Source organism: Xyrauchen texanus, chromosome 35, assembly GCF_025860055.1.
Source record: "Xyrauchen texanus isolate HMW12.3.18 chromosome 35, RBS_HiC_50CHRs, whole genome shotgun sequence".
NCBI lineage: Eukaryota > Metazoa > Chordata > Actinopteri > Cypriniformes > Catostomidae > Xyrauchen > Xyrauchen texanus.
In genome coordinates, this window is record NC_068310.1 from 35,249,331 (window position 1) to 35,259,843 (window position 10,513).

A 10,513-nucleotide genomic window follows, 5' to 3' on the forward strand; every position below is an offset into this window, starting at 1 on the left:
AAGGAAGATTCCTGAGAAATGCAAGCTTGTAGTACCACCTGTTTACTCCAGAGGGCAGTAAGTGAAATTTCAGCTGTGTGAGCAACACGCAGTTTTTACAGTGAAGAAAACAACCTTCCAGCAGCAGCACAACACAAAAATGCGTTCAAAACACTTGAAGGAGCGCAAATGCGAACTAAGGGATCTCAAGATGTGTTTAAAGATTGAGTATTAAACTATATTTTACTTGACACAGTGAACTAAACATTTTATGTTTATGATGCAATGCACCTGAGATGCTACACAAGCATGTCTGACGCAGGTGTTCATTGACGGGTCCTTAAACAAGCCCTCATAATAAATCTCCAACTGATTGACAAATTCACTTCTGTAATGGATTGCTGTGAACTGTGTGTCAATGATTGACTTATGATCAATAATATGGTAGTAAACAATACATTGTATTCTAAAACTGCTTTTTGTATTGTCTTATCAATGATGACCTCTTCTGCCACAAGAATATAATGCATTTTAATTACCTGAATATGTTTAATTATATATATATTTAATTGAATTATTGTTATATGAGGGGCTTTCTCAGTAAATATTTGTATATGCGATTAATCGATTAATTAATCGGGACATCATGTCATTAATTTAATTAGAAATTGTAATCGATTGACAGCCCTAATATATATATATATATACATATATGTATATATTCTTTTTTTTTAAGGAGTGACAAACGTAAAATATATTTTGTGCTGATCAACATTATGCCACAAATGCTGTCGATTAATCGTAACTTGAATTGAACCTGGAATATTCCTTTAATTAAAGGGTTTCACATGACTAGCAATAAACCCTAGCATATTGGCAGCAAATTTTGCAGGAACAAGCACAGCTCACATTTCCTTCAGAAAATCAAAAATCGAGTTAGTCGTATGTAATGAAGATCGTGAGGTTCAGGGAATGAGGAAGCGGGAGACGGTGATTCCAACACAAGAGTGTCCTTTTATTTTACACAAAACACATGTCCACACACACACACACACACACACACACACACACACACACAGTTCTGTGTGTCTCTCGACTGCCGCTGTCTCCTCTCCTTAAAAGCCCAATCACTTCTCGATGAAACACAATATAGGTGTTAAGTACAGGTGGAAATCATTCACCACTCATCTCCCCTGCTTCATTCTCCACAGCATGGCGCTCGGCCACACCTGCACATCCTAATAAACCCAGGCAATTAATGCAGTGTGCACTAGCTGCTTAATATGGCTTTAATTACTCTCTCACACACACACACTTTTCCTGTGTTTCTGGCAGAATGGAATATGACATTTAAAAACATCCCCTGTCTGATTTAAAAACCACAAATGAGAGTCATTTCCAGGGAATGTGAGGGTGAGAACTACGTTTCCCAGAGCACAATGAGGCCCTCTGTTCACCGACTGGACTTTGTAGTGTTCCTATACGTTTCCTCTCATAAAGACGCCACGGCCCAGATCCTTTCTCAGAATGCCTCTCACTGAGGTCCTGTTCTGTAACAATCTGACACATCAGTCACGTGGACTTCCAGAACTTTTTCCTGACCTTTTCCATTACGAGAGTATATGATGACTGAAATTTCATTTTTGGGTGAACTACTCATTTAAGAGGAAACCACAGTAACTGGATCAGTCTTGTCTCTCAGGAGGCAGACAAACCACTTCCAACATACCGATCAGTCCTGACCAGTGACACACCACCCCCCCACCATCACCCCCATTTAGAAAGATGGCCTGATGGATGGAAAGTCAGGATGATGGCAGTTTTTCCTCTAATCCTCCAACTCTCCCCTCCATGTCTTTCTCCCATCCCTTTCTGTATAGCCTGCCTATGATATACAGTTTCCTGCCTGAAGACCACTCCTCGATGTACACGTGGATCTCGTCTCATCTCTTCCTTCTCCCTCTATCCCTTTCTCAATTTTCCTCATCTTGTATTAAGCTTTTTTGCAATTCAGGATTACAGTATACACTACAGTCACTATATATTCTCACCTCTATAGGAGGCCTTGTGTGTCCATGTGCCAGACTTGAATGTTAAACCCCTCCTGACCATTGTAATGGTCCTCACCCAAATCTTAAAATCCTGTGTTTACCTTTACAGCAATTTCTCATTGGTTTAATGAGCTGCCATTTGCTGATGGTCGGTTATGGGGCTTTTCCACTGCACGGTACAACTCGGCTCAGCTCGCTTTTTGGGGGGTTTCCACTGTGGATAGTACCTGGTACCTGATCCTTTTTTTAGTACCACCTCGAGGTTCCAAGCGAGCTGAGCCGATACTAAATGTGACGTCAAAATCCTGCAGATCACTGATTGCTACCATATCAAACGCCTTTTTGCCATCAAGTGAGATGGCAGCGACCAGAGTCTGATCATTCGCCATTGACCACATGATATTGTTGAAATGCCTAATGTTATCAGAAGAGCTACAACCCCAAATAAACCCCACTTGATCTACAGTATATGTATAAGAGATGTCATAACTTAATGGATTAGCCAACATTTTTGACAACATTTTTACATCTAGCTGGATCAGCGAAATTGGACGGTAGTTTTACACTCGCTTGGATCTTTGTGCTTTTTAAGAATCAGACTGATCCAGGCTTGCGGATTTGACGCTGCTAAACCAGATACTTCAGATGCGTCGCTAGACTTCAAAATCAGATGAACCCGTATAATTGAGAATAAACTGATATGCTCCAGGCCTAGATAAATGTTTTAATGCAAAGAGGAACTTGACAATATGTAGATTTGATTATTATGACTGATTAACACATCCCATTTGTAATCTAATGCCCCCCTCTCTACTAATTTGCTCTCGGCAACAACTGGCATCCTTTGAATGCTATTAAGCATATCTGTGAATAAGCTATTCACAGATATGTAGTGTTAGATAGTCCAATACATTTTAGAGAATCAGTTTGTTCAGATGGTTCATGTAAATGAACTGGTTAAAATAAGCTATTCATGGATATGTAGTATTGGGAAGAACACTTCATGTCAATCAGTTCATTAGGACAGTTCATGCAAATGAACTAGTTTTAAGAAAATGGATTCACCATTCATTGATATGTAGCGTTGGGGAGTCCAATTCATTTTAATGGATCAGTTTGTTCGGACAGTTTATGTACATTTACATTTATGCATTTGGCAGACGCTTTTATCCAAAGTGACTTACAGTGCACTTATTACAGGGACAATCCCCCCGGAGCAACCTGGAGTTAAGTGCCTTGCTCAAGGACACAATGGTGGTGGCTGTGGGGAACGAACCAGCGACCTTCTGATTACAAGTTATGCGCTTAGCCCACTACGCCACCACCACTCCCAATAAATGGACTAGTTTTGAGAAAAGCAATTCACCAATTCACTGATATGTAGCGTTGGGCAGTCCAATTAATTTTAGCGAATCGGTTCATTCGGACAGTTCATGTAAATGAACCGGTTAAAATTTGTTATTTGCTGTTACGTAGCGATGGGAATTACAATTAATTTTAGAAAATGGGTTAGTTTGGACGGTTCATGTAGATGAACTAATTTTAAGAAAAGAGATTCACTAATTCTCTAAAATGTACATTTTTGCATTTATGCATTTACATTTATGCATTTGACAGACACTTTTATCCAAAGCGACTTAAAGTGCACTTATTACAGGGACAATCCCCCCGGAGCAACCTGGAGTTAAGTGCCTTGCTCAAGGACACAATGGTGGTGGTGGCTGTGGGGATTGAACCAGCGACCTTCTGCTTAACAGTTCAGTGCTTTAGCCCACTACACCACCACCACGCCATTATGTAGCGTTGGGGAGTCAAATTCGTGTGACTGTATCAGTTCGTTCAGATGGTCCATTTAAATGAACAGGTTAAAATGAGCACCGACTCACTGAAATGTGGTGTTGGGAAGTCCAATTCATTTTAGTGAATCGGTTCGTTCAGATGATTCATGTAAATTAAATTGTTAAAATAAGCTATTCACAGATATTTAGACTCGGAAAGTCCCATTCATTTTAGAGAATCAGTTCATTTGGACGGTTCATGTAAATGAACTAGTTTTAAGAAAGGTGATTCACCAATTTACTGAAATGTAGCTTTGGGGAGAATTGGTTCATTCAGACGGTTCTTTCTGAAGTGAAACTGGCAAATTTAGTGAATTGCTATTGTTATCAGCATGTTTTCGATTCAGTTAAAATAAAAAAAAGGGTGTATTTAGTTTTATTTGTTCTGAATCAAAAGTTACACTTTTAAAGTAGTAGTTAGAGACCCTTAGAGACCTGCTTTGCTATTTACATAATTTTTTATTCCAAACTGTCAAGTTTTTTTTAATTTTTTTATTTGTTTTTGTGTATTTTTGGCTAGATTAATCTCTCCCTCGCTCTCTTTGCTGACTAACAGTGTGACAGTCCCTCAGTGATGATGAAATTGGTTTGGCTCCACTGGGCCCGGGTTCTGGCAAGAACTAACGTGAAAAAGCGCCAGAAACACTGAAACTTCATCACAGTCAGCACAGCGGAAAACATTCACACAACACTGCATAAACAGATACAGACCAACGCGAAAACAGTGACCAATGACAAGACAAGAGACCCCCAAAAAAGCTTCAGATTTGTTTGTTTCTTTTGGATTCACAACGGATAGCTGTACGACATGCCAATATTCTCTTTCCAAATGGAAGATTCAAGCTGATGTCACCTCTTATAAGTGGAAAGTTGGTGAAATATCAGGGATATTGTTTACGGGACCAAATTTCAGTTTATCTTCGTCTTCACACCATTTCACATTCTTTTTGCTGAAAGATAATGAAAACAAACAGTGCCTGTATTGCTTTGGAATAATGTCTATCAAATGGTTTTCAAAAAGACCAGGGGCCACGTGTATAAAACTTTCTGTAGATTTCATCCTAAAAGTGTGCTTATGTGCAAAAGTCAGATTTTGGCAGAACCTGCGCAGATTCCCTTTATAAATCCCAGTTAGCGGACGTTTGTGCATGCACATGCTTTATTCCTCACCCCGTTTCCTCCCCAAAATATCCATATATGCAACGTTCAATGCCTGTTTTTACAATGCATAAACTGATGATTACCATATCCAGACATGTGATATACCAGGTTTAACGGTACAAAAACTGAACAAAATAGGTGTCGTTTTAAAGCCTAGAATCTGCACTTTACAACGCAATTAGCTGATCCTATCAATCCTTAAACAATTATTTTTAAGTAAAGTTGCTGACTACCACACCTGGAGTTGCATGTTTGAATCCAGGGCGTGCTGAGTGACTCCAGTCAGGCTTCCTAAACAACCAACTGGCCCGGTTGCTAGGGTGGGTAGAGCAACGTTGGGTTAACCTCCTCGTGGTCGCTATAATGTGGTTCTCGCTCTCGGTGGGGCGCGTGGTGAGTTGTGCGTGGATGCCACGGAGAATAGCATGAAGCCTCCACATGCACTAGGTCTCCGCAGTAACACGCTCAACAAGCCACGTGATAAGACAGACGCAGAGGCAACTGTGATTTGTCCTCCGTCACCCGGATTGAGGCCACTCAATCCGGGTGGACCTAGAGTCACTACGCCACCACGAGTACTTAGAGCACATTGGGAATTGAGCATAACATACTGGGGAGAAAAGGGGAGAAAAGGGGTGCTGAGTGACTCCAGTCAGGCTTCCTAAGCAACCAATTGGCCCGGTTGCTAGGGTGGGTAGAGTAACGTTGGGTTAACCTCCTCGTGGTCACTATAAAGTGGTTCTCACTCTCGGTGGGGCGCGTGGTGAATAGCATGAAGCGTCCACACGCACTAGGTCTCCGCAGTAACACGCTCAACAAGCCACGTGATAAGACAGACGCAGAGGCAACTGAGATTCGTCCTCCGTCACCCGGATTGAGGCCACTCAATCCGGGTGGACCTAGAGTCACTACGCCACCACGAGTACTTAGAGCACATTGGGAATTGAGCATAACATACTGGGGGAGAAAAGGGGAGATATCCAAAATTTGGAGTTTCATTCTCATCATTTGCAAATTTGTTATCACAACAATAATATTCAGAGTTGTTAAGCCCATAAAAAACATAAGATAGCCATGTGTTATATATGTTGTTGGAAAAGACTCAATTTGTAGAATGGAATGTTTCACTCAGAGGCCAAACTGCAGTGAGTGTTAGTGTCTGAAATTTCCACAGCCACTCATAAATATAATAAACAGATGTGTTTTTGTCATATTTTTCCTAATTACTTCCAAAAACATACATATAAGAGAGACAATGACATATCGTAACTTACAGCAGACTATCCCGATACAAACGAGTCCAAACGTCACATAATATGATAAGCAGATATTCAAATATTCCTTAAAGAATGTGCATGGAAAGTCGATGCACAAAAGGGCGCTCAACAGACATTGTGTGTATGTGTGTGTGCTGTTTGTATGCGTGTGTGTGCACATGTCAGAGGACTTATACACATATGCTCATATAAAGGATTGGGATGCTCCTGAACACTTAGTATTTCTGTATTTTGTAATCTAATCCATTCATTTCCAACGACTGGTCATTTTTGACCAGCCACACAAGTGTGCACACAAGTGTAACAAAGTGAACTATAACCAAAAAAATCACATTTATTTCTCTCCAGATGCTATATGTGAACAAATTCAAAGAAATGTTATTCCAATTGGATTAACTAAAACTAAAAAAAAATCGTAAAAAAAAACAATTACAAACCTTCTGGGTCAAAATGTACAGAACACAAAATAAGGCACACATTTTAACGGCAAGTATATTTTTTATAAATCCCAATGTGTGCATGAGTTATTGTTTATGGACCTTTCAATGCCAATTTTGTGCGTATGCAACATTTATACATCAGGCATCTTGTTGACTTTCAAAACTATGGTCATTGTCCTTTAGTTAAATGGTTATTCTTACTTCGTTCTCTTCATCTTACTGGTTTCACAACAACTCTCGCTCCACAACATGCTCTCTACTGCTCAAAATCTCATTTTATACAATAATAAGTCAGCTAATTTTCCACACGTTCACTCAAAGACTGTGGATCATTTTTTCGCCTGATGAGTCATACGCTAAGAGATGATGTGAGCCGTTCTGGCTGCCAGGGCCCGGTGTGACCTGAATTTATGGTCTTATGAAGGAGACAGAGAACAGACTGGCTTGTCAGAGGTTCATTTTTGAGCAATGTTTGGTTTAAGTGCTACATTGTAATGAAACTTAATGTGATAAATAGAGTTTGCTGGACCAGCTACAGTGCTGACTCATACTGTGGAGAATGTGTAAGGGTCAATGCAAGTGGGAGGAGAGGAGGAAGAGGAGATCGGGGCCCCTGAGGGCCACAGGGACCCAAAAACTGGATGGTCCTGCTCAAACATGAGAACGGTATGAAACGTGAGTTGGATCTGAAAAATTATTTAGATCTAAATCAAGTCGGATACCAAATAAAGTTGAGGAAGTAAGACTGTCTAGGGCCTCAAATCTCAAAAAACAACTTAGACTTGTAAACACACGCAAGCATGTCTGTTTTACTCATTAGCAAAGTGGAAAAGCTGTCGTGACTGTAGACTGAGAACTCGAGTTTTAGCTTCTTTTGTGATTATCAGATTTGACATCTCTTTTACTTCAACACCCTAACACTGAATTGTGTGCATCACTGTCATTCTCTAGATGTTACTGAATAATGCTGGTGTATATAACCCAATAACCTTCAACAGATGTCACTGTCAGCCCAGCCGAATCGCTCAGTGATAGAGTGTGACTGCATCCTACCGGCCATAGTGCGCAAACTAGTTTCCAGTGCAGTTCCAAATCTCATATTTCTGTCTCACAAACACTCATATAATCAGGCATGTGTCCCCCAAACTGCTATTATAGTCTCCATAGTAAATCAATATGTATTAACTGTATTCCACTTGTTACAATTGAAATCATTGGTAATTATAATAGTTACATTCAAAAAGTATTTTGAGTACTGAAGAGATTACTTTGCATTTTATTGTCATTTGTTTCATTTAAAATTTAGTCCTTTCAGATGGAAAACATTAATACATATAAATGATGTGATCCAAAGTGCGTTAGAACAGCAGTGATTTGTTACATTCATACGAGCAGACAGAGAAGTACGTTTGAAGTAAGTTTGGAGCAGAAGAAATAGAAATAAACCTTGTGTAAATGGTTAGCTTTACGCTAAGCTAAAATGCTATTTCTAGCCATTTTAAATGCACGTTACCAGACACGATCATATTTTTTATCAAGAAAATTCACGTTGATCATAATTTTCTAGTAAGACCTTTGATATTAGGGCAAAAATCGTATTCTTGATGATAATTTTTGTATTGTTTTCCAGTAAAAAATATATAAAAATACTTAAAACAAGAACAATTAGATTGGGCTACCCCTGCAATCTACGCCCCTGGGTATAGCAGCCCTCGGACATTCTGCAAGCTAAAAAAACATTTACACTTTTGGAGCTCATTGCTGATATCACTTTTATACTTTTACTAAATAAAATCAAATTTTTGGTGTAAAATCGCTTTATTTTAGAAAGAATAGTAGTTTTCTACAGCTCTTGACACTTTCGTGTTAGCTGAATATTAATTTCCATTTTTTCATAACCTTTTTAGGCCTGTAAAACACATTTATTTCCATTAATTAATATACATTAATTCCTTGACACTTTCAGGTTTTCCATGACAGTGTACCTTTTACAGCATCCCACAATGCAATGCTCAACATGACCTTCCATTTCCAGTGAGACAAATGAACCAAAGCAATCTCAACTTATATGAATCACTACTTGATCAGACAAACAAAATTGGATAACAAATGCAACATAACTGTATTTATAGAAATTGAATGTCACTCACTAAATTATGTGCGGTACATACTGATAATATACAGTACAGTTTGCAGTAAACTACTATTCCATTTTAAACTTATTCTATAACAACATATGACCTAGGCTATGATATCACTGATTAGTATTATTTTTTGCCATGCATAGTCATGGTCAAATCAGCTGAAAAATGTATTTCAGAGGTGGTATGTATATTTAACAAAATACAAAGATCCAAGCATGTATTACTTTTGTTAACAGTGCTGCATAAAACAAATAGCAGATATATATTACACAAATCATCCTTATCTACAAAACAGGGTATTTATATTGTAAACACTGTGAGAACATATTTACAAGACAATCTGATATGCAAAGTTGTCCCATCCATCGTTCACCTCCTTCGATTTGGGATGACTGTGTTTCCACTGGTTGCGATGGGAATGAGAAGTTTGCGATATTCCAGTGGAAGATATTTCTCTATCAGTATTTTTGCAGGCGTGCTGTCTGTCACAAACCTCTGCCTGAGAAAGACTGATGAAAAAGCATTAAACGGTAAATGGTCTGCACTTATATAGCGCCTCTTCCTCAAGATGGCGCCATGGGGCTCCGAAAATAGAATCCTCCATGAAGCTCAATTCAACTCTAAAGACGTTTTCTGTCCTGTTGGAGTTATTTGTAATAAATAAATAAAAGTTTCTAAAATACAATATACATATAAATAAGCGCCCCACAAATTCAAAATAAATAAAAATGTCAAGGCGTTATCCAAAAATCATAAAGGACTATGATTAGTCCAATCGCAACAGCGCTGAGAAAAGTAACAGATACCATGTGACAGCACATATCTAATGCGGAAAAAATATTTGTCGATATGTGGATACAGAAAATACATGAGTATAATCAATTCCTGATCTGATACTGGTGGTGGCACAAAAAGTGGAAGGTTGGTCTAAAAATTGTCCGGTAAAAAATTACAGCCGTAATGTGTTTAAATTATATAAGCAGACAACACTTGTAGACACACGACTATATTTAGCATATACTTATTAGTATATATATATTTATATATATTCATAATATTAAATATCAACTAGAAATTGTAGGACACGATCGTATAACACTTAGTACCACGTGCAGTTAAGCTATGATAATGGCTGCAATCTGCAATATTATTCTGAAACATTCAGGGGGATAAAAAACTTGGTTAGAGATGCCACGAAGTAGGTGGCAATGCCTTAACCATATGTGTGTTGAAGGCCACTAGGACCTCTTCCATCCTTGTCAAGGGGAGTGCTAACCTTCTCTCCTTTCATACAACACGCTCTTATAGCTACGTTTTGCAGAATATAAAGGGCAGAATATGTCCCTTAGACCCAACGACGGTAACTATATCAAAACCAAAAAATACATTGTTCTTTATGGTAGATATTGCATTTATAATTGTATTTAACTTGATTTAAATGCATATTATTTGTAAATATGTTTTTAAGAATCATTTTTGGGAAATTGCAGATGCCTTACATTGCTTGCTCATTTGCATAGCAGACATTTTAGACCAATCACGGCTTCGCAAGGCGTAAACTTACTCACTTACTCACTTACTCTATTTCCGTAATGCCCATATTTGCAAAATGGGTGTTGTAAA

The 10,513-nt window shown here is 38.5% G+C and overlaps 1 non-coding gene across 1 annotated transcript; it reads right to left on the minus strand.

The window, feature by feature from the left end:
- Positions 1-10,060: 10,060 nt before the first annotated feature.
- On the minus strand, positions 10,061-10,188 carry LOC127629370 (U6atac minor spliceosomal RNA). The gene has a single exon (XR_007968764.1). It is a non-coding gene; the product is annotated as a U6atac minor spliceosomal RNA (small nuclear RNA).
- Positions 10,189-10,513: the final 325 nt, after the last annotated feature.